General features: G+C 45.4%; 1 long non-coding RNA gene across 2 annotated transcripts; it reads left to right on the top strand.

Moving 5' to 3' along the window:
* The first annotated feature begins 444 nt into the window (after positions 1-444).
* Positions 445-13593, top strand: LOC106018964 (uncharacterized). Of its 2 annotated transcripts, XR_005264950.2 has the most exons (4): positions 445-574; positions 11095-11183; positions 12161-12290; positions 12620-13593. It is a non-coding gene; the product is annotated as an uncharacterized lncRNA (long non-coding RNA). The 2 variants fall into 2 exon arrangements; XR_005264949.2 differs by having other exon boundaries at positions 12161-13593.
* The last annotated feature ends 12004 nt before the right edge of the window (positions 13594-25597 follow it).

A 25597-nucleotide genomic window follows, 5' to 3' on the forward strand; every position in this document is an offset into this window, starting at 1 on the left:
GGCTGTGCATTATTACACAAATTTGTATAACAAAATTAAAATGAATGAACAAATAAATAAAACCACAAACAAGCAAAACAAACCAAGATACCGATGTGTGGGACAGATCAAAGAAAAGGCTTGAAAGTTGAGATGGTCCTTGACTGCTTGCTGCTTGGAAGGAGCAATGTCCTCCTCTTGTTGTTTCTCAGGGTGGGTTTCACCTCCCCTGGCAGCCAGGACAAGCTCCCTCCCTGCTGCCACCCACTGTCACAGCCTCCTTAGCATGTCCTGGGCATGCCTAGGCCCCATCCTGACCAGTGCTGTAGAAACACACAATGAGAAAAAACTTGGCATAAAGAGCTTTGTTTAGCACCAAACCAAATGGTTTTTATTGCAATTTACATTTGCTTTTTCTCCTTGTTCCCACTGTTATTCATTATAGCAACCTGTGTTTCTTTTTAAACTAGATTGCAAGCTGCACAGGTGTGGGGAAACCTGCAGCTGAGCAACACCCTGCACAAAAAGGAGCCAGATGGCCTGGGGATATCCTCACAAAGTCAGCTTGATAAGGGATGATGGGGGCAGCTGTGAGGTAGGTGCTGTGTACAAGTGGTCCTGCCGGCGTGGACCCTGTAGTGTTGGCACAAGCAGGCTTGGGGCTTCAGGAGTTAATGTCTGCCAGGGGATTTTCTGTCTCAGCTTTCACTCTTTATATTTAAGCTCTTACATGACTCCAGAACTGGATTACAGGTGCTCTGGGTGCAGTACTACATCATTTCGTCTTGTTACTGAACTCCTCTGTTTCCTTTCTGCCCATTAATTTCTCATTCTATGCCCTGCTGCAAGCAACTGTGGTCTCCAGAATGTTTTTGCAATGCATGTACTTAAGAATGTGATTTTAGTAATTCACGCGGGTAAGCGAATACATATACTCAGCACTGCAATGATTGCAATGTCTTCTCACTAATAGGTTTGAATGATGAGATGATCCAGAACATGTTTATCTATGATTTAGTATCTAGTCCTCTAATACTGTCCCAAACAGCCCAGTTCAGTTCTTTAATATCATCAGTAAGACTAGGCTTGCTGTTTTCCTCCATATAAACAATGGACAGTGTGTAAAATTCAGTGACCATGCCCATGGTGTCAGGGGGTCCTGGCTGCATCAGGGTTTCCAGAAAGTTTCAAGACCAAAGCTGTAAAGTACCAGAGGCACAGTCATGCATACTTTTCCCCTTCAACAGATTTTTTTTTTTTTTTTTCTGAAAAGCCAGGACAAAACTGTTGTGCACATCTGTTCTAAAACTGACTCTTGACCGCTCTGTGACAAAAGGCTGTATTTCTACTTTTGTGTAATTCTGATAGAAGAAAGGGTAAACATTCTTCTCCTTTCTAAAATGCTAACAGCAAGTGTTGTATCTCACTCGGAAAAATTTCTTGAATACGCCTGTCCCCCAAAGGCATATAATGTTCCTGTTGCCAGGAGGCAATTGATATCTTCATGGGGAGGGCTTAATAAATGGAAGCACAGTGGTCAGCTTCCTAGAAAAATGTCAAAGAAGGGTAGGTGTCAGGGAGAAACTATAGTAACATGGGAGGCAGATGCAGAGAACTAGCGATGTATGAGTCCAGACTAATCAATTCCTGCCACAATTTGCCATCCTATAATTGCATGAGAATGAAGGTGAGCTGAAAACCTGAAAGGCTTTTAGAATAAGGAAATGAGTTGTGTCTTTGGAAGGACTATATCATTTAAGGAATATAGGCTGAAGAGATTAGTCCCAAATTTTCATTTACTCGTGGGATGATTTTTTTGTATTGCAAGGCCTGGTAATCATGAAAACGATCTAATTCATTTGTATTTATTTTTGTCTGATTATTTCCTCATGGTGTTTGCAAGCTCTGATTGCATGGTAGTGCACACGAGCTGGGAAAGTGAAGGCAGTTATGGTGAGCAAGTGCTCCTAGACACTACAATGATACAAATGATCATATAAATCAGACAGCTCAATGACTGATGCGAAATAGTGAAAAATAAACAAGATTTATTTTGAACTTAGCTCACTTGAGGTGGTGTAAATTTGACAAGTTATAAATATTAGCCATGAGGATATTTTTTCCTAAATATTGGCCATATTATGAGATTGATTTTGAAGTGTGACTCCATACTAAAACCAGTGTGTAATTCTGCCGAAAAAATGACTGGTGGTTTGATATAGCAGCACTGTCTATCTGGAATGCCTTTAATCAGGGAACAGGCTCCAAATCAGAGACAGCCTTGAGGGGCAACATTTACATTTGGATTTACAGCTTCAAAGAAACTTAGATTTAGAGTTTTCATCAGTCTCACTATATTTTAGGGGTATTTACAAACTACAGCTTCAGATAGCTGAAGTTGCAGTGGTTGGATTTAGTCCCTTTCAGTTTGGTGTTTGCAATTTTGAACTGGTATGTGAGGAGCTTTTTGGTCTCTCTTAACCTGCAGAGACCCGTTTGAGCTGACTTAATCTCTAATGCCAAAAGCAAGGCAGAGAGGTATGAGACTTCTTCCACTTTCAGAATCAATAATGTCAGCCACGCCAGGAGAAATGCAGATCCTTGAATTTAGATGTCTAGGGTAAAGTGTAGCTGTTCCTGCCTGTCTGATTCCTCTGGTTATTTGAAGCATTTTTCAGTGTGGGCACCCTGGAACGATGCTTGCTTCCTAATGTACCTGATGTTAGAGACCCTGTGCTCTCCATGCCGACCAATGTTAACAATCCTTTGTTAGCGTTTCTGGATAGCACTTGAGTTCCCCTTTAAGCAGGCAAGGCTGGATATTAGACTACAGATAGTGGATTTCAGCAAGTTTCGTACAAAAATGTGCATCTTTGGGGTTGTTGTATAACATTTTATGTCTCAGAATGAAAAAGATGATCTATGCTTATTCTTTAGGAAAAACAGAAGGTTGTTGTAGGGTTCAGGGAAAATAAACACAGAGGAGTGGGATATTTACAAGGTGGATTCAAACATACATGGAAATTAGAAGTATATGGGGATGAAGGTGAATAAAGGAGACAATGTGATCAGACATGTCATATCATTATCCAAACAAATCCTCAGTTTGGAGCTGTGTTCATTTGGATTTTCTTTTATACACACAGCCTGATCTTCCAAACTGATGCATGGAGAGATAGCAACAACATGTCTTCATTGTCTTTGGAGGCTGAATTACATTTCTAGAAGCTTTAAACTATGTTAAGTCCCATCTTCAAAATAAACTTTCCTGGGAGAGGAGTTGCAGTAATTGCTACAGGGCTATTTCTGTGATGGTAATGAAGGATAAAGTGACTTGCTGGAAAAAGAGGGAGGATGAGACGCTAGAAAGTGTCTTAAGTTATCATTCACTAGATGAAACATGGGAGCTTGGGAATCCCCCTTCAGAGACTTAGTCCTACCATTCAAGCATTTGGAAGATCCCATTAGTACGGTCAAGTTCTCATTAATAGCTTGTTTCTTTACCCACAGAGATGTCAAGGTGATCAGATCTCAAGTCGCTATCTCCATCAGAAGCAGAGCTTCTTTGTTCTGCTTGCTCCTGGCAGAGGTGATACCAGGCCAGGTAGCTCATGGGGAAGGAAAGCTCTCAGGGCATCCAAACCTCGTGCAAACACAATCCTAATAGCTACAAGGTGTGTTGCAGAATACAAGAAACGGGGCCCATTTCTTCTGCTCACTCAAGTGTTAACTCTTGTCAATGAGAAATTAAAAGAATAGGACCTATGTGAACAAGGGAATACAAGTTGAAATGGGGTTGACCCACTTTCTTTCTTCTCTTACGTGGCACCTCCTAAATCATGCCAGTGAAGATGGATTATACTTTCAGTCATGAGATAAACCTGTAAACTAGTTCTTGTCTGCAGCACTTGTGTATTATAGATCTTGTGTCTCCTGAAAGATGAATAATTACAGTCCCTGGGGAGATACTCTTTCGAAAATGCAGTCATCATGGATTCTGCAGTGTGGGATCGCTGTATGGACAACAATGATAAAACGAAGAGCCTTCTTGTCCCCAACAGGCATGAAAGTGAAATGGGAAGAACAAACAGCTCTCATTAGATTAATGAGTGGAGCTTCCAATTTATGGACAAGTTTCTGTTTCCCTCGCTTTGATGAAATAAATACCATTTGATGAAGACTGCTAAGTACCGTCAGACCAAACCGTGGCATAAAACGATTGCATACGCCTTCATTTAAAGCAGGCCTGCCCCAACACAATGTAGTATGGAAAGAATGGATCCTTCAGAATAAATTGACTGGATTTTCTTTGCCTCTTTTCCTATTTGGCAATCTGTCTTCATTGAAATCTTGGTGAATCAGATAACAAAACCTAATGAGCTGTGCATCATAAATCTGTAACTTATCTCATGGATGAATTCTTCACTGTGCATGCGACATTTACCCTATATTTAGAATTTCAGGCATACTCATTATCCAAGTGATACATGAAGAAGAGTCTGTAAGAATTCTCCTCTAGCATATGCTCTAAATATAACATACAAAAATGCTACGTAGCCTTTTTCTTCCAGGAGCCTTTTTGGTGTAAATATTTGAAGTGTGTTTTGTAAAGAATGTAGTACATAAGGCACAGCTGAGGTTATGAAGCAAATGAGCATTTCAGGTCAAGATATCTTTTGGGATAGATGGAGAGTTCCTTGTTCCCATATACTTTTCTGTGGCAGCTTGTGTGCAAAGATCACTGAGTGAAACGTCTCTGTCTGCCTCTGCTCAGTGGCACTGAATCAGAGAAGTTACCACAACTGGTACAGTTGTTGCTCTTACTACCACCCTGTATGAACAGTGCCAGGTGTAATTGTTGTGGAGACCCAGGTACCCTCTCACCAAGAGGTGTCATGCACTCAAAAGGGAGCAGAGTGTAGTCAAGCTTCTATTGCCTTTGCCTACCAACAATATTCACCATCATGCTCCACTCTGCGCACACATCTCTCCTTAAACGCATTGGCCTAGGATTGATCTTGGTAGAACAAAGGAGACAGGATTTAATAACTATGCAAGTCAAAATGACCCTTCCAGAAAGGTGACAACAGCTGTAAGTGCATGGAGACACAGCGCTTGAAATCTTCGTGCAAATGCAGGGAAAGCTCACCGCTTTGCCTCTGGCATTTGGGCTCAAAGTGGGAAAAAGACCGGAGAAGTCTTCAGCTACCTCATTAAGTGAATGCACAGCTACTCTCCCAGGAGCAGGGTAGGGTGTTTGTCACTCTCTGGCTTAAATGATGTATTTCAAAGCCACTGTTGTTAGCTTCCAACAATGCCTCAACCTTGAAAGGAGTTTCTCTGAAGAAAAGCTTGAAAGAGGAAAGCATCTTCTAGCTCTAGGAAGACAAAAGATGATCAGCATTTACAAAGATTAGAGCCCAAACATAATAGGATGCTATTTAGGACAAGTATTTAGATTTTTATTACTGCTTGTACTATTGCTACTACCAGTATTTTTGTTACTATTATGAAGGCAAACACAAAAGCCCTGAGAATATGTTCCTCAATATACAATATCTAATCTCTCCAGAATGACAGCGATTTTACAGAAATGGAAGGCAAAACATCAGTATGAAGTAGTCACAGCATTTAAGCTTCATCAGTCCTTAGGCAGTGTCTCTGTGACCAATCCAAAAAAAACCCACAAGATTTATTGATTAGATGTGAGAACATAAAAACCACATACCTGCCAGAGCTTCACACACAGGAACCAAGTAAGGCCTTGTCCAATTTTTATCATGTTATACAATACAAAATTGCCCGGACTAGCATTAATAGACTATATTTGATCTGATCATTGCAAGCTCTCTATCTACACGCAGTGTTTAAAATTCATATCAATATCACATTAGGTCAGAATCAATAACAAAACTCAAAGCTCTTTCATCTTCTCCTAGTATAAAGACTGGAAGCAAAAGTCTAAACCTTTTCATTATATCTCTTAGGACTCAGAATCCTGTTTTAAGACACTGAGACCCCCAAGTCCCAGTGCAGTCATGTTATACTGAGTGCCAGCATTAACTGGAGGTGGTTCTTCTTTCAGTGTCTCTGGCCATGGTCCGTTTTTTTGGTGGTGAGCTCTCCTACATTGTTTTAGAAAATAGCATTTAACCATTCAATATTTCTTGCTTGTCAGCATTGTGTCACGGAGCACTGTTCTGTCAAATAGTTTGAAAAGGGCAGTAGCTAGCAGAGTAGATTAAAAAAAAATCTACTCTGGGGGGAGGGGGGAACACCAATAAAAGATTAATCCCAAGGGGGAAAAAAAGGGGGGGGGGGGGGGTGGTATTTGCACAATCCCAGAAATTTTGGAGTTTTTGGCTTGCTTCTCACACTGAGTCATGACGAAAGAAGTCCAAGAGAGGACAGATCCTGACACCTTCATGTCCTGGCAGGATGCTGCATGCTCATTCTGAAAACAAACAAACAAAAACAAACAACCAAACAAAACAAAAACAAACAAACAAAAAACACCTTCCCAGATGCAAATGGTTTGGTGTGGCCCACACCGAGAGAGAAGACAACTCCCCCATCCCACCCTCCTTCCCACACCCCCACCACATCCCCAGGTATGGGGTCCAGGGTCAGCACCAGGAATTGTTTTGCATAGGCTGTGTTGCCATCGTTGAGGGGCATTTCTGCCAAAATGGGAATGATAGCATTAAATGGAGAAAAACTGGCAGCTGGAATAGTGTGCAGAAATCTAGCCCAGTTAGTGCCACCTGAATGTGCCTGGGTTCCTCAGATCACCAGCAATACTTTCCAGCCTTTGGGGTGCAAAGGCCTGAGCCTAGGAGAAAAAGAGAGAAGATTTTGCGTAAGAGCTTCCTGTGAGGTGTGTGAGATGGGAGAAATGGCTTTAGAAATTCCTGTGAGCTGAGAAACTGTGCTCGGTTCTCAGCATTAAGGGTACTCTTCCAAGAGCCGAAATAACAAAAGCTGTTAGCAGGGCTGTGGGGGTGAGCCGGAGTGGCCATCAGAGAGGCGAGCAGCAGGAGGAGAGAGGGAGCAGGCAATAGAAATAGGTCACCCCATCAGATCAGATCAGCCTAAATTAGGCCTTGCAACTTGTCAAAAATTAATAATCGCAGACTGAGAGGGAAGGTTACAGCATGATGGGAAAAGTAAGCCAGCCCCCACAGACAACTCTGACATTGTTTGAGCTGCGGTTTTATTTTAACAATTAGGTATTGCTACTCTATCTGGTCAGACTTTTTTTTTTCTCCCTTTGATAAGGATATGGCATATCAGCAATTTGATCCCTGTTTGGAAGAGGGATCATGTCTTTAAACATGAGACAGCGCGCTGCAGTTTTCCTAGATTTTCTGGAAAGATGTTTCCTTAAATCTGGACCATGCCCCTGTCGCTGCCAAGTCCTGGTGGAAGGGATGCACACACCTGGTTTTGAAGGCTACCACTTGTGCAAGCAATCATCTGTTACCAGTGGAAAATTCAACCCTTGGGATTATGAGGCTTGAGATGAATTGTAATCACTCGCCGATCAGGAAATGCTACCACCCTGCTCTGGGTATGACAGGTTGACAAAGTCACCAAGGTGCAGAACAGTCAGGGTGGTTTCACCAGGGCTGTTCCCTCTTATTTGGGGCTTATTTTGGTACAGGAGCTCCCTTCTCTCCAAGGGAAATCCCAAGATGACAGTGTAGTATCTTCAATATGAACCATGTCGTGCCCTAAGTATTTACTCTCTAGGTTTCACCTGTGCTTGATCTTGCTTCGCAGGGTTCAGTCAGGGTGCAGGTGACTGTGCCTTGCAGGGAGATTTCACCTGTCTCACCACACCTCTTTCATCCTCAGGATTTCTTGGAGAGCTCCTATTCAAGGCGTGGAACAGCTGTGTGATCTAGCCTTCTTTATCAGTATATAAAATACCATCTTGGCATGCAGTGTGCCCTGCGTTGTAGGCAATCAGTTGTTGTAGAGGGAGAAAGGAAGAGAAGAGGTAGATTCAGGAATTTCTGAGGTGTGGAGCAGAGCCCTGGGCTCACCAAAACTGTTCCAGGAAAGAGTGTTCTCACATTTCTAGGTCCTGCTGTTCAGAGAAGGATGTTGTGTTTTGTTTTGTTTTGTTCTCAGCAAAATCCTCTTTTCTGTTCTTGGTGTTGCTGCTGATGAGCTCCATCCTACCCTGCAGGCATTCATTTTTATCTCTGTAACAAACATGTCTGAGTCCACTTGGGTTTGGGATGACACTAGCCTCCTAACATATTTTACCAAAATCAGGTACTAACCTGTGGAAATAAAATAGAAACCCACATACTACTTTTTTTTGCGTATGATCTTGTAAAGAAAGGCCTTTGCCTTGTCGTGCTGCACTTCCTTGCCCCCCCATCCCAGTCTGCAAGGCAGGGAGATGCTTGTGTAGTCTGTAATATTTAAAGAGCTGTCAGAGGTATTATATAGTGCTAGAAGAACCTTACCTACACGCTGCTCTCCGTGTGTGTGTGCGTGCATGCGCACCCCTCGCTCTTGCCTCCCAGATGAAATATACATGAGGCCCGCTCAAGTGTTTATCAATTCTTTCCACTGGCTGAGCCTGCGAAAATGCTCTTGTAGATTGCTGGGTAGAGATGTGTCCTTTGGAGGTAAAGGGCATAAATGCTGCAACTGCATTCTGCATGCATATAGTTACCCTGTGTATAGTTACACAAATTATTTTGCCATCTGAAATCACTCAGCTGAAGAGTTCTCCTATTTGTCTGAGCATCTAGTGGAGGGGACAATTTTTCTTCGACTTGAGTTTGATACAGACCGCTAAAGGAGGAGATTAAGGTGGTAAACGTGCCACAGACCACATTTGGGTGTGGGTCTGCAGAACGGCGTGCAGGAAAACGAGTGAATAACAGCACCCCAGGGAGCTGCAGGGAGCATTAATTCATGTGCTCGCCTGCTGCCTATCGCAGCCCCAGTGGAAATACTCCAGGTCACCGAAGAGGTGAGTCCTTATCACCCCCCCCTGAGCACAGCAGTCACTTTGCATCTCCCTGCTCCAACTGGGGCAAGTCAGGAAAGTCTGGGTAAGGATGTATCTGTCAGGAGCACCAACCTGGTGGCAGCTGAGTTATTACAGGAAAATGGAGTACAAGTCTTGCTAGGAGCCTGGTAAAAGCCAAAGGGGAGCATCATTAAAAGGTGCATTGTTAGGGACGCTTCACAGCTAACAAGAGTGATGCTCCCACGGGGGGAGCAGGGCCCTGTCCAAGGCACTGTCTTGCTTGCCTGAGATGGATCAGCAAGTAGAGATACTCTAGAAAAAGTTAGAGCTGAGATTAATAACAAAAGTGCAGTTAGCAACTTCACAGGGAACACTCATGAGATGATTTATGACAGTGAAGGAAGGAAGGGTATGGACTGTGGTAAGTGTTTGTGTAAGAGAATGGCAGTTCTGCAAAACAGGCTTATTAATGTGAAAAAAAAAATAGAAAAATGAGATTTTTGCATTTCCATAGTTGAGGAGACTTGAAGGTACTTCTCATTTGTTATTTTTGGTGCTATCTTTCTCCATTAATTCTTTGCAAGTACGTGGTTGCCCCTACAGGAACATCTCTTCTGATTTTTTTGTTGGCTGCTTCCCCAGGGAAAGCCACTCCGAGCTCCGTGGCGTTGGGTTGACACTGAGTGGAGGTGATGGGGAGCCAAAGGTAGCCCTATGCCGTGGTGCTGCTTCCCTGCCTCTTGGGCTGCTTGGAAGGCAAACTGACATCAAGTCAGGGCACAAAATCATTCACAGACCAGGTCATTAAGAGCAAGGTGCCTTCATGAAGGTGTATGTGTTGGTAAAATTGCTCATCACTTCTTCATTGGTCAGCGCCTGCTTTTCCTTTGACAGCAGCAAGCTAACCTGGAGCAGCCTGGCAAGTACAAGCACTGGGTGTTATGGGTTCGGCCTTCTAGGCTTGCTTGAAAGAAGCCTTGTGGTTTCTGTCAGTGGCTCAGGAGTACTTAGCCCACCTTCACTGGGGCCCAGTGCGGCCTGAGGTGAGCTTCTCCTGCTCGTTGTCCTTCAGCCCTGAAGCAGCCTCCCTTGCCTGCCTGCTGACGCCTGTTCTGAGGGCTGATTCTGAGGTAGGGGCCTGAGGTAAGAGACCCATTGCACGTGTCTCTCCCCTGTCACAGCAGGAGGCATGTTTCACTGAGGGGACCTTGGGTTTGTCAGACAAATCCCACCTCAGGAGCACGGGGTCATGCAGGGAAGCGGTGACAGAGAAGAAAATGGGAATCGTGTCTCATGGCCTTCAAGGGGGGGTCATCACCACGGCCCTATCTAGAGGAGGGTACAGGTGCCTTGTCAGTCCCTAAGGATGGGGTGTGATGGCAGGGATTACTGCGTGTGGACGTCGGTTTAGTTTAATAGCAGGGCTGTTAGGAAACTAGCTGGAAGGCTGCACTGCGCCTCCAGATTAGCAAATGGCATGGCAGGGGTCATGACAAGACAGAGAGAGCTGGCAGGTTGCTATTCCCAGAGGCCAGCTGCAAATTTCTTTCGCTAAGGAGGGACATCAAGAGATCCCAAGAAACCTGGACATTTAGAAAGTTTCTTGAAGGAAAGGCTCAGTAAGCTGTCCGGGGGCTGCTTGCAGGGAAAGGATAGACAGACTGCCAGTGTCCTGGAGAAGCAGAGCCTGCCTTTGTACTAGGAAGAGGTCAGAGGGGCAGCAAACCCTGTAACTGTGACAAATCCTACATCTCAATCTTTTACACACCGGCTTTCCCATCCCTCTAATCCTCTTTGTCACCTGTCCCCAGGCCCCTGCTATTTTTGCTGTCTCTCTTTTCAGATCTGGAATGGCCGGAATGAAACACAGTCCTTCAACTTATATAATGGCACAAAAATAATACTAAAAAATCTCCCCCACGGCGTCTGAGACAATGGCCAGTATGAAATAGCAGAGGTTTCAGTGAGTTGTTGAGCCTTTTTTTTTTTTTTTCTGGATGGCTGCAGTCCATTCAGGACCCAGCAATGCATGCAGGCAGTTCAGATGGTTTCTTTCAGTGTGCATTACCTTGCATTTGTTATTTGCCATTTCATCGCCGACTTTCCTCATTGTTTTTCAGAGGAGGTACCAGTGCAGCAGCTGATGTTTTCCAACCAAGTACAAAGAAATGGCCATTGTGAGAGCAACGAGGGAGAAGCCCAGAGAAATGTGAGTAAGGGAATCCTAGGAAAGCACTGATCATGTGATTTTTATTATTATTTTTTTTGGTCTCTCCTCGCCTCCTTTCCTCCACTGACGTTGCAAGGCGTGCTTCTGCGTGTGGTGCCTGCTGTTTGAGGCTGGTGTGCCTGTGCCCCTGGTGCATGCAGGGCTGGCTCCTCCCTGGCAGCAGGGCTCCTGCCGCAAATGATGGTGCTCGAGGGGTTGCATGCAGACATTCGCTTGCTGGGGAGTCTCAGGAAGCATCTGGATCCCAAACACTTCCCTTCTGAACCTGACATTGGGTAACAGCAGTAATGAGGGACCCGGGAAAACTGTTTTTCTCCCCCGTCTGTCTCCTTCATCTGTGGTGGTTTCACAGTGACGGGCAGCTGAGCTCCACCACGCTGTTCTCTCACTCCCCCTCCTCAGCAGAACAGGGGGAGAAAATAAGATGGAAAAAAAGGCTCATGGGTTGAGATAAGGACAAGGAGATCACTCACCAATTGCTGTCATGGGCAAAACAGACTCAGCGTAGGGAGATTAATTAAATTTATTGCCTATTGCTAACAGACCAGAGCAGTGAGAACCTAAAAGCAACTAAGGACACCTTCCTCCCATCTATCCTCTTCTCCATCCTCCCCCCAAGTGATGCAGGTGACCGGGGAATTGGGGCTGTGGTCAGTCCCTGATGCTTCATCTCCGCCGCTCCCTCACAGTCCCTCTCTGCCCCTGCTCCCCGTGGGGTCCCTCCCACGGGATGCCGTCCTTCCCAAAGGACGTCCTTCCACAGGCTGCTGCCTGTGGGGGCTGCCCACAGGCAGCAGCTCCTCAAGCACTGCTCCCACACGGCTCTGTCCCACGGGGTCCATCCCCCAGGAGCAAACTGCTCCAGCACAGGGCCCCCATGGGCGACAGCTGCCCCCAGACCTCTGTCTAAGCCCAGTACCTTGGCCCACCCTCAGACCCCTTCTCTCCGTTTTCAGGCCCGCACTTCATCCTCCGTCCTTCCTCCTAGTGATGTCAGAAGAAAAGAAAAGTGTGTAACAGGCAGAAAAATCAAAACTATCGACATTGCTGCTGATTTCAGCAGTGACTCATCCGCAGCCTCACCCGGTGAGAGCTCACTTTCATCGCTCATTATAAAACAATATCTCCTAATGGGGGTGTAGGGGGGGGTGCAGTGCTCTGTTCTACCAACAAGAAGACTTTTACCCTGGAAATCTGTGAGTGTAATTTGCCGTCAGGCATGCCCGCCCGCAGGCACACGCAGGTAATGATGGTGTTAGCCGCCTGACAAATTGCGGGGCCTTGCACGTTTGACCTCCTCCCCTGCCCTGCCTGCAGTATCGCATCTCCCAGGGGGTTCGTCCTGACATCCCACCCCGGAGCGGCTTCCAGACGCTGCCATTTTGGGTATCCTGCTTATTTGTTTCTTTCCAAAGATCCTCCCTGCTCTCACCTCTGGGGTTGCTCTGTCTCGACTGCCACTGCACCCAGGGATCGGTTTTGTGCCAGGCCTTGCTGAAGGATCAAATACCTCATCGTCTGTCTGACTGGAAATGTGAACTTTATATCGATGGTGGAAAGGAGAGCTTCAAAGCATTCTGAAGAGATGTTTAGCTTTCACCTTTAGCCCTGAATATTCTCCAAATATTGGACTTCAAAGCTGAGACCTTCTTCTATGTACAGCAAAGTTATTCTGGACATCTTCTGAATACCTCTGGATTGATTAAGTTTAATCTTCCTTTCCGTCCTAGCCCTGTACTGTTCACCTTACAGTAGCTAGGGCTTGAGAAGGAGGGAGATCTAAAACCAGCCCCAATAATATTTTTAAAGTGTTCACAAGCCTTGCCAAAATAGTTTTACTGTAAAAAGTGCAGTGCATAAGTCTCTGATTCAGCACATCTTTATCTTCTCCTGGATTTTAGTACAAGTTATGCACTTAACTGCTGAATGGTAATAGATTAAAACACATGTTTAAACACTTTGCTGAATAGTGTCCATACAAAATGCATGATGTTGTGCTGCAAGGTTTGTTCTTCACCCACTCAGGGCTGAAAGGACACAAATTCTCTGGTGGCTGTGGTGCTTGTGACTAAAGAAAGCTTCTCCCTTTCAGCCGGGTAAACAGCTTCGCACCACGTTATCTGATGTCCTCGTGCTCTCTTTCTAGGCTGTTTGTTTATTTGGGCCTCTTTATCGCAGCATTCAGACAAAATACTTAATCAGATATGTTTGTATCCTAGCATGGTAGTAAATGACCTCAAATTACAGTGTTATGTTTTCAAATTTTCTGATGTGAAGATATTCCCATTGCAGGAACGCATTAGTAGGAGTCAGTCCTTGACATATATTCTAATTAGTAGATCGTGATTTTAATTGCTAAACTTTAATAAATGTCAGTGTTGGCCCCGCTCCCTCGGATCGTCTGCTTTTGATTTCTGATGATTTGCAAGTTTTTTTCCTACTCCCTCCAGCTTCCTTCGCTTCTGTTTGGTTGAGGAAGAGTTGTTTCACATTTCCCCCTGCTTGCAAAGCCAAGCCTTCCCTTTGCTCTTCTCAACCTGCACGTTGTAATTATAATCAGTAATGAAAAGTCAGCAAATGGCAATTTAAGCAGTTGCTTTTCAGTAAAAATAGATGCTGGATCCTCTTGAGCAGGCGGGGCAGGTGCTGAGCCTGTCAGTCAGGAACTCTCATGCTTGGCAGGGCGATTTACCTGTCTGATGTTCCTTCTCGTTCTCCATCATAAAATAAAAACACTTCACTTGTCAAACATCTTCTTTTTTTTCAGGATGCGTCTCGCACGCCCACTGCTCGGCCATTTGAAACTCAGCTGCGCCTCTAGCAGTCAATCTGACAGCTCAGCCAGACTCTGTCCTGAAGAGATTTCCCAGGAACCCATTGAAGCATCTTGAAAGCTTGGGGACTGCACAATGGAAACATTTTTATTTTATTATTTTTTTTTTTTTACTGCATGATTTTTCTAAACAGAGAATTAACTCCTTATAGAAACGGGATAGGACTTTTGAGTTCTTTGAAATGGGGGAAAACAACAAGAAAATCCTTTCTCTGGTGGAGTGCCCTGGCCAAAATGTAAGCTCTCCCCTGCCAGGAGTGCTTGTGTTGGGCCAGCAGATCTGGAGCTGTGCTAGAGGTGGGTCTGGCCACCCAGGCTCATTGGGTTTGGTCACTCCTCAGTGACTTTGGGAGTCACTGAGGAGCCCCCAGTTCTAGCCATGATTCTTCTGGCCGTTCCACATGGCTCTTGATCACAGCCTTCAGCATGGCCACAGTTCCCCACACATACCATCCTTCTCCCTATCAGGTAGGACGTTTGTTGTCCCCAACACCACGTAGATCCTCCCACCAGTCACTCCCTGCAGCTGCCCCAGCTGCAGCCCTCGGTGGGAAGCCTACTTTGCTCGGGGATCTGGAAGCTATTTTAAGATGCGAGGCTCTTGCCATGCAAATAAAGGTAGCGTTGCACATCTTCTGAAAAATCACCACCACTCAACTCATCAGCCAGATATTCATCTCGCATCGTAATTGTGGTGTGCGTGCCACTCACCATCTCTAGGTGCGCTGAGTGAAATGATCTCATATTTAGGAATTTGCCAACAGTGTAACTCGACGAAATTATTCTGACAAAGATTTTCCAACAGGGGATTTTACAACGCAAGTTTTTTCCTGTGTCCTAAAGTGAGGGTACAACCTCGGTAATTTAAAGAACAGTGCATTTCTCCCTGACGTTTACACCTGGGAAACAGAAGCGCGAGGTAGACGGAGTGATTTTCCGATGTCCACCCAGGAGGACAGTTGCCAAAATGAATTAAAATCCAGAACTCAATCCACTAACTCATCCACCAGGCCGTATCGCCCACAACAGCTGTACATAAGCTAGGAGGCGAAAGCAAGCACAGAACTGATTTTGGGAGAAGCCAAAATGCTCCTCAGGCTCGGGGCTGGCAGAGGCAGAGCAGGAGGATAAGCTAGCTGACAAGCAAAGTACTAAGATGCTGGAAGAGTGAAAAAGGCCACTGACAGTATGAAGCCACCTCTTCCCTTGGCCAAATGATGCACCAATTAGCGGCTGGTTAATATTTAATATAACATATGTTTTAGCATTAGAGTAATGTGCCAGGACAAAGGGCATCACTATTTTGATAAGTGATTGAACTTTCAGCAGCAGGGAGAGGGAGATTTTTATTTTCAAAGCAAATAAAGGGATTGGCACACGCTATGGCCTAAAAATTTAATTTCCTATCTTTTCCAATTATACTAAAGGCAAACCAAATGACTCTTATGTTGGCTGAAGATCTTAGGGTATTGAATACTCAATTGAAAGCTTTTGCATTATAGCAGCTTAACAAATTACCACCCATCTGGTAAGCCGTCCTATCTGGCCCCATGTGTGCTCTTAGCAATCCTTCTATCATGAGTTAAAGCCCAGCAGCGCCGGTGGGTTGGCCTGTCCCTCAGAGGTGCTAATGCCATTTGTTTGGAAGGGCGACAGCACCCTTTGGCCAGGTGGTAGGAGCTCGCAGCCATCTGCTGAGCTTCTGAAACATGTGGCAGCGAGGGCTGGGAGCTGTCGTCAAACCTCCACCTTCTGCAAGACAGATCCTGCGGGGTAAGGAAATGACAGGAGCTGAAGACGTGGAGCTTTCCGGGATCTAACCCAGTGATACCTCTGGCAGACATCTGCAGCCTCTGCCACCCGTCCCCGGCTGATAAATGACACTGAAGGCACATAATGATGGCCAGCTGTTTGGTTCCTGGGACAGCGAGCACTCTTCTTACCCATTTGAATGGCTTAATTGTTTGGAGAAGGTCTTTAGCTTGCAGATTGTACCTTGAGCTAGCCTGCACGGCTGCAGCCTGATGAGATCAATTACCTGCATTAATGAGAAGGGGCAGTGCCCTGGCGCTCCTGCAGCAGGCACTTTCGGGTTGCACGGCCAACATCAGAGTGTGGCAGGACAAGGGGAGAGAGTGCCACCGAAGACATTGATCTGAGCTAGATGCCGCTTCCAGAACCACGCGTTGTTGCTGTACATGCAATCAAATATGTCAAACGGCTGCTAAAATGTAAATGTTAGCAGTCAAGGTCACCTTCCGAGGGATGCCGAGCAGCGTGCCCCAGGCAGGCCCCATTAGCGGCGGCACTGACAGTGTTCCCAACACCTTCTCCTCCCCCAGCTCTTTGCTCCGTGCTGAGAAATAGTCCAGAGGCAAAAAGTCTTTCCTATCTGATGCTAAAGAGCCGTTCCCTCCTCCCAGCCGGCCGAGGCTCAAGTTTAATAAAAATCCTCATTAGTTGTCATCTAAATATGCGGGAGGCCCATGCCAAGCGCTGCCGCTGAGTGAGGGAGAGCCAGAGCAGGTTCTAATTAAAGGTGGGGCCAGACCAAAACCTGGGGTCACAAGCTTGTACCTTGTGGAAATATGGATCCAAGTGCTGAAAGCTATTGATGAGGACGATCTCTTCACTCAACGCCCTAGGTCCTACCTGACAGGGCTATTGAAGACCCCTCAGAGAAGACCCCTTTGATTCATTCGCCCTGTGTAACATGGTGGAGGTTCACTGGCTGCTTTCGTTTTAATTAAGGGATGGGAATTTTTAATTAATACGACATGACAGTGAAAATATAATCAGTGGAGTGGCCCCTGTTGTTTGTTCGCATGTTAATTTTGCATTTTGCATGCCTTTTTCTTTCTTTCTTTCTTTTTTTTTTTTTTTTTTTTAACACACTTGTTTTTTAATTCTGTGCAACTATGCTGGAAAGCCTGTAGCCACGACGAGGTGTTCCTCAAGGAGCCCGGGGGAGCAGGGTGTTAATAAGTGCTGGGTTTGGCACCTGAGGAGCCACGGGAAGTGCTTGGGGGTTATAAAACAAAGTAGCTGGGTTTTTCTGTTAACGTGATCATTAGGGAAAGAGTGAAAAATCAATGGTATTTTGTATTTCTGTCTTCGTGTTTCAGGATCAGCAATGCACAACAAGACACAGGTTTCTCATGTGTTCTAGCCATAGCAAAAGAGAGATTTATTTATTTATTTATTTATTTTAGATCTCTGTGTCGCAGGAAAGAGTGTCATGTGGCTGTGAGGTCTACAGCAAAAAAGAGAAATCCCGAATCTGAAACCATGTGGCCAATTATGCTCACCTTGTCTTGCATCTGAAGCTTCAGAATTGCTCCCAGTTTAAACTTCTTTTTTCCCGGTCTACTGATATCCAGAAGAAGCTGAGCTCCCCTCCAGCTGAGCAGAGATGCTGTTTTCATCCTTTAGCATTTGCAATGAGATTTTTCCCCTGCAGCTTCATTTCTGTCTAGCAGGCTCTTGGGTTGCAAAACCATGCCTCTTTGAGCAGCGGAGATGCTGTTGGCAAAAAACAATGCTGGAGCTTGGACACATCATCACATTTCCAGCAAATCCTACAACACGAGCTAATGTCAGCGCTTCGCTATTGACAGGGGCCTCAGCTGGAGGGCAGGTATAAATACGGGCTTTACAGCCACCAGGAACACCGCGTTCTCCTGATAGACCATGACTGGCACAGCTCAGATGTCCTAACCAAATGTGTCTGCATCTGAACTGCACGCCTCCGTTTGCTTTAGGGCTGATGGTGTGGAACAGACATTTCGTCTCACCAAAGGGGCTTCAGAAACAAACCTTGAAGTGCCTGTGTGTCTTTCCCGAACACAAATTGTTCCTCCGGCGACTTGCTTGTACACAGAATTCACGTGGTGGGCACTGAGAGCCAAATAGGATGGATCCCACTTGTCACACACATCATCCACGGAGGCCAGAATCTGGTCTGGACGTTTTTGAGGAGTTTTAGTGAGTGGTATTTAGACTAAAAATCGATGGATATAGAACTTTACAACTGACACATTTTTCCTCAGCTTATTCACCTGTGCTTACAGCTTACAGAACTCCACAAAACATTTTTCTATTGAGCTTAAATTTGGACACATTGAAAGGAATTGCAGTAAACTTGATGAAACTTTCTGCAAACTTAATAGCTGGTTCTCAGCTGATTCTGCTTGCACCTAAGAAGCTCTGAGGTGTCCAGGCTGGACTTACAAGTCATTTTTCTAAATGGCATCTGTGTTACACTGTGAACAACTAATCAAAAAAAACCAACAACAACAACAACAAAAAAAACAAAAACAAACAAAAAAAACCACCTTACAATATTCCAATGGCCTTAAAAATGCAGGGTCTTTTATTTTTCACCGAGCAATACTTCCCATTAATCACCTGGCAACTCAGGGCCACGGAATGAAGAGCAGATTATATTGGATGTGCCCTGAGCCAGAGCTGCAGCTCCTGACCTGCCGTGCCTGCGGATCCAGCCAGCGCTTGCCTGAAACACCATTCCCAGCTGCAGTCGGCCACACACACACAGAAATGTTAGCTGGTTGCGAGCACTGTTAATTGAAATTGCACGCTGTTGGCAGCGGGCTAGGGCTCCAACAACCTTTGGGAAGCATCTGAGAGAAGAAATCAGAGCTGATGGACAAACATTAATATTTCCTTCAGTTGTGCGAGGCTCCTGTGAAGATTTACATAATTAATCTTCAGCAACAAAACATTTATAACGCGGTTTAATATGCTGGGTGATAGACTGGTCATGTTAATTACCACCTCGCTTCCCGGTTTTAAAAGCCATTGTTTCCAGGCTCTTAGCTCAGAAGTGACTGCCTTGTATCAGCTCGAAGACAGAACAGCAAGTTTGCAGATGATTAATGCCCGAGTGCCTGGCACCAGCTGAGGATCTCTGAGACAGGTCCAAGCCCTTGCCCTGCCACAGGCTTTGCATATGACCGGGAGCGAGTTGTTCTGGGCGCTGTTCTGCATTGCTGATGTCCCAGCAGCTACCTGGTATCCTGATAGCAGGTTCAGTCACATCCCTCCTCCAAAATAATACAAATTGTGGGGCTTAAATGCAAGTTCCAAATTGTGTATGTGGCTTGCAGTTGTTTTTGTGGGTTTTGTTTGCTTGTTTGTTTGTTTGTTAAAGATACCTCTTTGAAAGATTTGTTAAATTCTTTTGTGCCCTGGTCTGTTGGTGCTGACTTCTTGTAGGAGAAGGGCAGGGGGGAATGAACAGCTGGAGGGGGGCTTTTTGTCAGCACCCAAACTTGTTGCCAGCTATTATAAAGGCTCTCCTGTACCAGGTGAGCATAGAGGAAGGATTTCAAAGACAACAGTAAGGTGGGTTACACCTCTTTGGAGACATGCTGTTTGCAACTCCAAGGGCTGCCTTTGGGGAGAACATGGTAGGAAAGAAAAGGTGCCTGTTTGGGATTCAAAAGGGACAGCAGTGACTGGGGCAAACAGGAGACAGAAATCACCTCTTCAGTGCTGAAAAGACGATGACAGCACAGGGACAAGCAGGGTCTTCATGCCAAAGAAAAAGTGGAGGGACTCACTGGAGAGCTGGCACAGTCCGGCTACGAGAAAGGTCTTTGCAGAGGTGCTCTAGAGGAATACTGGCAAGGCAAAGCTGTGCTAGTGCTAAAGGAGAGGATGCTGCAATAACTGAGACCCAAGATACTGAGAGCCTGGTTGAGAGTTGCAGTTGTGAGAGTTTTAGTTGGATAAGCAAGCCTAGATTCTACTGTTATTTAAAGAAAAGGTGAGACTTTAAGATATGGGCTGGATGTGAGAAGCCAAAGAGAAGCTCACACCCAGGCTGCAAACTCGATGCGAGGTAATGGTGTTACCCAGCTGCTCGAGGGAGCTGTCAGGAAGGGCTGGGCTCTGACAGGAGGAGCTGTGCTGCAGCCTGGCACAGCTGGCTGGCTTCTCCTGGTCAACCAGGTGGGTATTGTGGCTTGGGCAGGAGGAGACCTCTGCACAAAGAGCAGATCCATCTACCAAGGAAGGGGCCAGCCAGCCGGTGGTGATGGCAGACCAGATTTCCCAAACGGGAAAAGGGCAGAGCCATGGAAGCGGAGAGGAGGAGCAGGTCTGGTGGAAAGCAGGGATGGCTGCAGTGGATTTGTGTCCACAGCCCTGCTGCCCACAGGGCTGGGAGAAAGCCAAAGAGGCTGGAGATCAGGATGGTTTCCTAAGGTGTGAGCTTTTGAGAAAGGACCCACAGAGATCAAGGAGAAGGTGGCTGTATGACAGGGCAGAAGGTATGGAATGAACCAGGGAAATACCACTTTAAATTACTTTATCTTATAGGCTATTAGACCTGACAATATACTTGCCCTGTAATTCTCATCACCTGGTAGTCCTCACTTTTAGGCATCTGTAGCCAAACTTCTCATCACGGTGGCTCAAGAAGTCTCCTGAAGCAGTCACTGTCTCACCAGACTAGGAGATAAAACCTATTTCTAGCAGCGTCCTTTCCTTCCAGGCTGTATAACCAGGGCTTTCAAGGGGAAGAAAAAGGGTAGCTGGGCTTCTGTGAGTCAAAACCTCTTTGGTTTCCTTGCCAGAGTAACTCTGTGGAGTGCATATTGTAGGAATGCTTACATGCCTCTGTATCCTTCGCTATTTTGCCATTTCTGCATCGGTGCAGAGTCAGAAGAGCAGAATTTCACCCTACAAGAACTGTTATCCTGGCATCAGGCTGAGTATTGTATAATGCTCTTGGGAAAAGGTTTTAGTGCAGTCATTTGAGACTCTGGTGCCTGAAGAGGATGGGGAAAAAAAAAATCAAATAGGGATCTCGATAAATAGAATTTCAGATCTTGCATAATATCATTCAATGGCAACAGCAGGTGTTTGACAGTACTGTGAACTTCCTCAGAATGGGATCCTGCCAACATGGCTGTGATTCAGTGCAATGATTCAATGACTGCAGGACGGTATCCTGCCAACCAGCCTTCCAGCAGAAAACTGTTCACCCCACTGCAAACACTGCCAGTCCATTAGCATTTCAGATTTTGTCTATCTGCATGTCAGTAGAAGGCATGCATCCCTTTCAGGTAATGGAAGGAGGGAGAAAAATTCCCTCTTCTCGCAGGGAATAAAAGACAAAATCATCAGCTGCAATGTTATCTCTGAGGAGGGGCATGGGATGTGCTTGCTTTAAAGCTCAGAGTTTGAAAGAAATGGCTTCCTTTTGCTCCCCAGCCCTGCTTTTCCTTCCACCTCCAACCAGGAGCCCTGTTATAATAAGACCAGAGATTCTCATCAGCTTTCACTTGTGCCTTCCAAACTGTGCAGAAATACTACCAACATCCTGAGACACGCAGAGAAACTCAAGGAGCTGTTGTTCACATTCCCTCCGCAGATACTTTTTTCATCTGCTTCCCTGCACCTGTGCTCCCCATGGTCCTCCCCACGCCCCCACACCAAGCCTCCTGCGCTCCTGCAGCACTGATGTGTGCGTATAAGCCCATGGCAAGGACAGTCCCTGCGTGCTGAAACCAGAGGCGGTGACCGTGTGGCTCCTGGAAATGAACCATCTTCCAGGTAAACACGCCATCAGGGGTGCAGTGCTTTGGGAGCAAGTGTGATTTAGCTCCGCTCTCCTCTTGCTCCATTTTCCCATTGTGTAGCAGAAAGAAAACCCGGAGTGGCGCTGAGAAGCAATTCACAGCTCTGCTACTGTAATCTTTGTTACAGCACAATGTTCTCATCCTTGCTCGGCTCTTTTAAACCTGCTGTAATATGAATAATGATCCACTCCACTTATGGCGACTTTGTTAAATACTTTGCCTTTATCGTCGGTGCTGCGTAACCTTCCAGGATCAAAAGGGACTCTTTGAGAGGTGATTAGAGCAGGAGGGAAGGGTTTAGTGGCCTAAGCATCACATTTGCAATAATTAGGCTCCCTGGAGTGATAGGTTCAAATCCTAGCAGGGTTGACTCAGCCCTTTATCCCTCTGAGGTAGATTAAATGAGTTTTCTGTAGTAGGGTCTTTTGGACAAGACCTTAAAAAACACACAGGCACACGGGTTTCTGCTTTTTGCTCCGAAGCGGAATTTGACAAATGTGTAAATCAAAGACACCAGGCATTTCACATAAACCTAGCTGTTTGCCCAAGGACTACTTGCCAAAACCTGTGTTCACCAAGGTAGTAATCAGGTAGATCTCCCACCTGCCAACCTTCCCAGAGGGGGTCTTCGGTGGTGATGCATGTAGCGTAGTGACTGCCATGGTTTTGGGTAAAACAACGTAGTGTGAATGCATCCTGTTACTAAATAGAACCAACAACCTCTAGCTTTTAGATTACTCATGCAAAACAAGCGTTTTCTACTATACATTGATATTCTCTCACTTGAGGTGTCTAGCCACAACCTCCACGTTGGGCCCAGTGGTGAGTCAAACCAGCGCGTGGGCTCACGTAACACCACAGACTGAACAGGAGTTCATTCTGGCTGCTCTGTGCAAATTAAAAAGCTTTTCCAGAAGGATCACGGTTCTTGAGGAGGTAACTTTGCTGTGTGCCTATTCGATTTCTGTAAGAGCCCAAGTTCATTGCCACCAGGGAGAAGTTCATGAGGAGTTTGTCTCCAAGAGCAAGCCTTTGGGAGTCCTCCTTGGAGTAGTGTTTGGAGATGTTTCAACCTTGCGTCCTAGGGCTTTCCTTGGCACATACAAAATCACAAAACCACAGCCCCTCTGAAGAAGGTAGTGAAGAGAGGGGATCATGCATGAAACACAGTGCAAAGCTTCTCTTGGTAGAAGCAGGGGCAGGCTGGCGAGCAGAGAGGCAGGAAGGTATCCAGGGCCCGTGCAGGGAGCAGCAGGTATCCAAAGGGAAGAACGGGCTGAGGAGAAGGAAATGATGAGTGGTGACACAGAAGACAATCTTGCAGAAGGGGAAAAGAAGGCAAGGGAGAGCAACTGGCAGGGAAAAGAGAAACAGAAATGGCTAGAAAAAAAGTACCATTGGAACCAAAGTGGGAACATTTCATTTGCTCCTTTTTGGCTGTGTTTTGCTAGCAGAGGAGGAATGCGGTGGGGAGGCAAGCAGCAGTGGTCTATGGGCTTTTCTAAGTTCCTGTGGAAGGTCCTCTTGCATTTCTCCACAGCCTGAAGATGCAAAGACCGTAAACCCAGGCTGGTGCTTTATTTGTCCAACCCAAGCGTTGTGTACACAGCTCTTCTCCAACAAAGATCAACTGGGGAAAAGGAGGGGAGCGAGAGGGAGAGATGCAAGTAAGACTGAATAGCAGTCGAGTACAGCTAGCTAATTGCAGCTTCATGTAATCTCTTTCATACCCGTTATCATAACTGTATATATTTCCAGCCCAATTCGTCTATCTTTTCCGGCCTCCTGTCTTTGCAGCTGCCTCCTCTTCTCTCCTTCCTGATGGCTGCAAATCTCTGCTTATCACCCGTTTTCATGCTGTGTTTTGTCTGTCTCTTTGTGTTCATCCCTGTACCGGCTTCTTGGCTGCGTGTGGCAGTTTCTTGTTTCCTGGATGTTGTGAGAGACTTCAGTATGAGCCGCTTGCTTCAGTTAGCATGTGTGACCTTTTGTCTTATTTTGCTTTTCTGGATGATTTAATTTTACACATGTTTACACCAAGGACTAGTTTTGCAAACTGAAGTGGTCAACATGGATGTGCAATTGCTATGTGAGGCAGTAAGAATTAAGACAATTATTTATTTATCATTTTTTTGTATGACTGTATCCATCCACTGCATGAATTTTTCATGCAAACTCATCTTGAAAAAAACATTCCCTCCTCCCGGGAAGGATTTGAACTCTTTGGGGAATTCCCCCAAATTCTCGTCTGTTTTTGTTGTTGTGTTTTTTTTTTTTTTTTTTTTTTTTTCTTCCTTTAATTGAACTCTGCCGTGTAAGAAGAGCTCTGTCTACAATATTGATTGCAGAAAAACACGCAGACCTGTCAGTCTCTCTTTTCCCAAGGCAAAACTCTCTTATTGTCCTTTTCTGCCGGGGTATAATCTCCCCAAAGACAGACTTCAAACAGTTAAGCTTCTTCCCATTGTATTGGGACTATATGTAGTGCTCCACTTTACATTCACATTTAACAGGTTTCAAGCTTCAGTGATAAACCAGAAACGTTTTTCCTTCATGACAGCTGTTTGACAGCTTTTGAAAATGGATAAAAAATGGAAAATTACCCTACAGAGGAAACATCGCCTTCTCTTCACTACTCAGGCTGAGACATGGCATGAATGAAATAACACACTTATTACATTCTGGGCACCGTATGCAAAATGCATTGCCTCCCTCTATTCCACTTGATTTGATAATCTAGTACAATTTAGGTCCCTAATAAATTAAATTGTTCGGAAACTTGGTTCACTGCCTAAACTATGTGCAAGGCTGTGCTATTTAATGATGCTTTTCTTTCTTTTGGTGTTTTATCTTTGGGATAAATAATTCAGCCAAATAAACCCTGTGATCTGTGAGGTTAATTGACACCCACAGTAATTCTCAGCTTGTGTGCAGCACCCACATTTGTGTGTTTTTCACAGAGTCCTGTAGCATTACCTAATCTCCATCTCGCCATGGCTCACTGGCCAGGTTTCCGCATTGCCAGAAGTCCTGGTCATTGCAAACACCACTTCTGCTCCTGAATGGGCAGGGGCTTGAGCTCCATGTGCTCCTTTGCTTTCCCCCAGGTGGTTACTTGGTTGATTTCTGGGAAAATCTTAGGGCAATTGCACCTAGATGGAAATTAAAAAAAAAAAAAATTAAAAAAAAAGTAGAATGGAAAAAATGTTGTGAAAATCCACAAATACGTTATACGGGAGTTTTGTTTATAGGTGAGGTGCCTGGATGAATACATTCTCATTAATTATTAAATCGCTCAGATGGTCCTCCTCCCCAGACCTGATGTTTATTGAAAAAAAGTAATTGAAAAGGATTTGGCCAGTTCCCCACCTCGTGTTTGAGTGTTATATAACAGATATCTCTACCAGCCCGCTCGCTCCGTCTCCTTCTGCTTTCGGGCTAACACACAGTTTATTGGGTATCAATAAAACATAAGAATTACTCCTGGTATAACAATAGCACCTCCCTGCAACCCTCAGCCTGCTTAGCTCCCAGGAACAGCGTGCTAATGAGGGTGCGCCGCGTTTTGGACAGATGCTAGGATGTTGTGCTGGGCTGATAGCTGCGTCTCCTAGATCAAACGCTGCGCTGGGATGACTCATGCATTTTACTAATTTATAAGAGCAGTCTTCCTTGAAATCCCCATGTAAATACTATCGCCCTGTTCTCCGTGAGTGACTGCAGCCCTGAAGTCAACAGAAGTAATGGGCACTCCGTGTGGAATAACGAGTCATTTGGAGTATTCCTTTTTATCCCCCAGGCGGAATAGTTGAATTTGGGGCTGTTTTGCTTTATTATAAAGTTGTGTTTTTCTCGGGGACTGCAGGAACACAAGGGCTGAGCAGCCCAAAGTGAGCCACAAGACTGCATGCAGAGCAGCACCAAGGCAGTGACTGAAAGGGTGGAGCCTTGCT

The sequence above is a fragment of the Anas platyrhynchos genome, chromosome 3, assembly GCF_047663525.1.
Source record: "Anas platyrhynchos isolate ZD024472 breed Pekin duck chromosome 3, IASCAAS_PekinDuck_T2T, whole genome shotgun sequence".
Classification (NCBI taxonomy): Eukaryota; Metazoa; Chordata; class Aves; order Anseriformes; family Anatidae; genus Anas; species Anas platyrhynchos.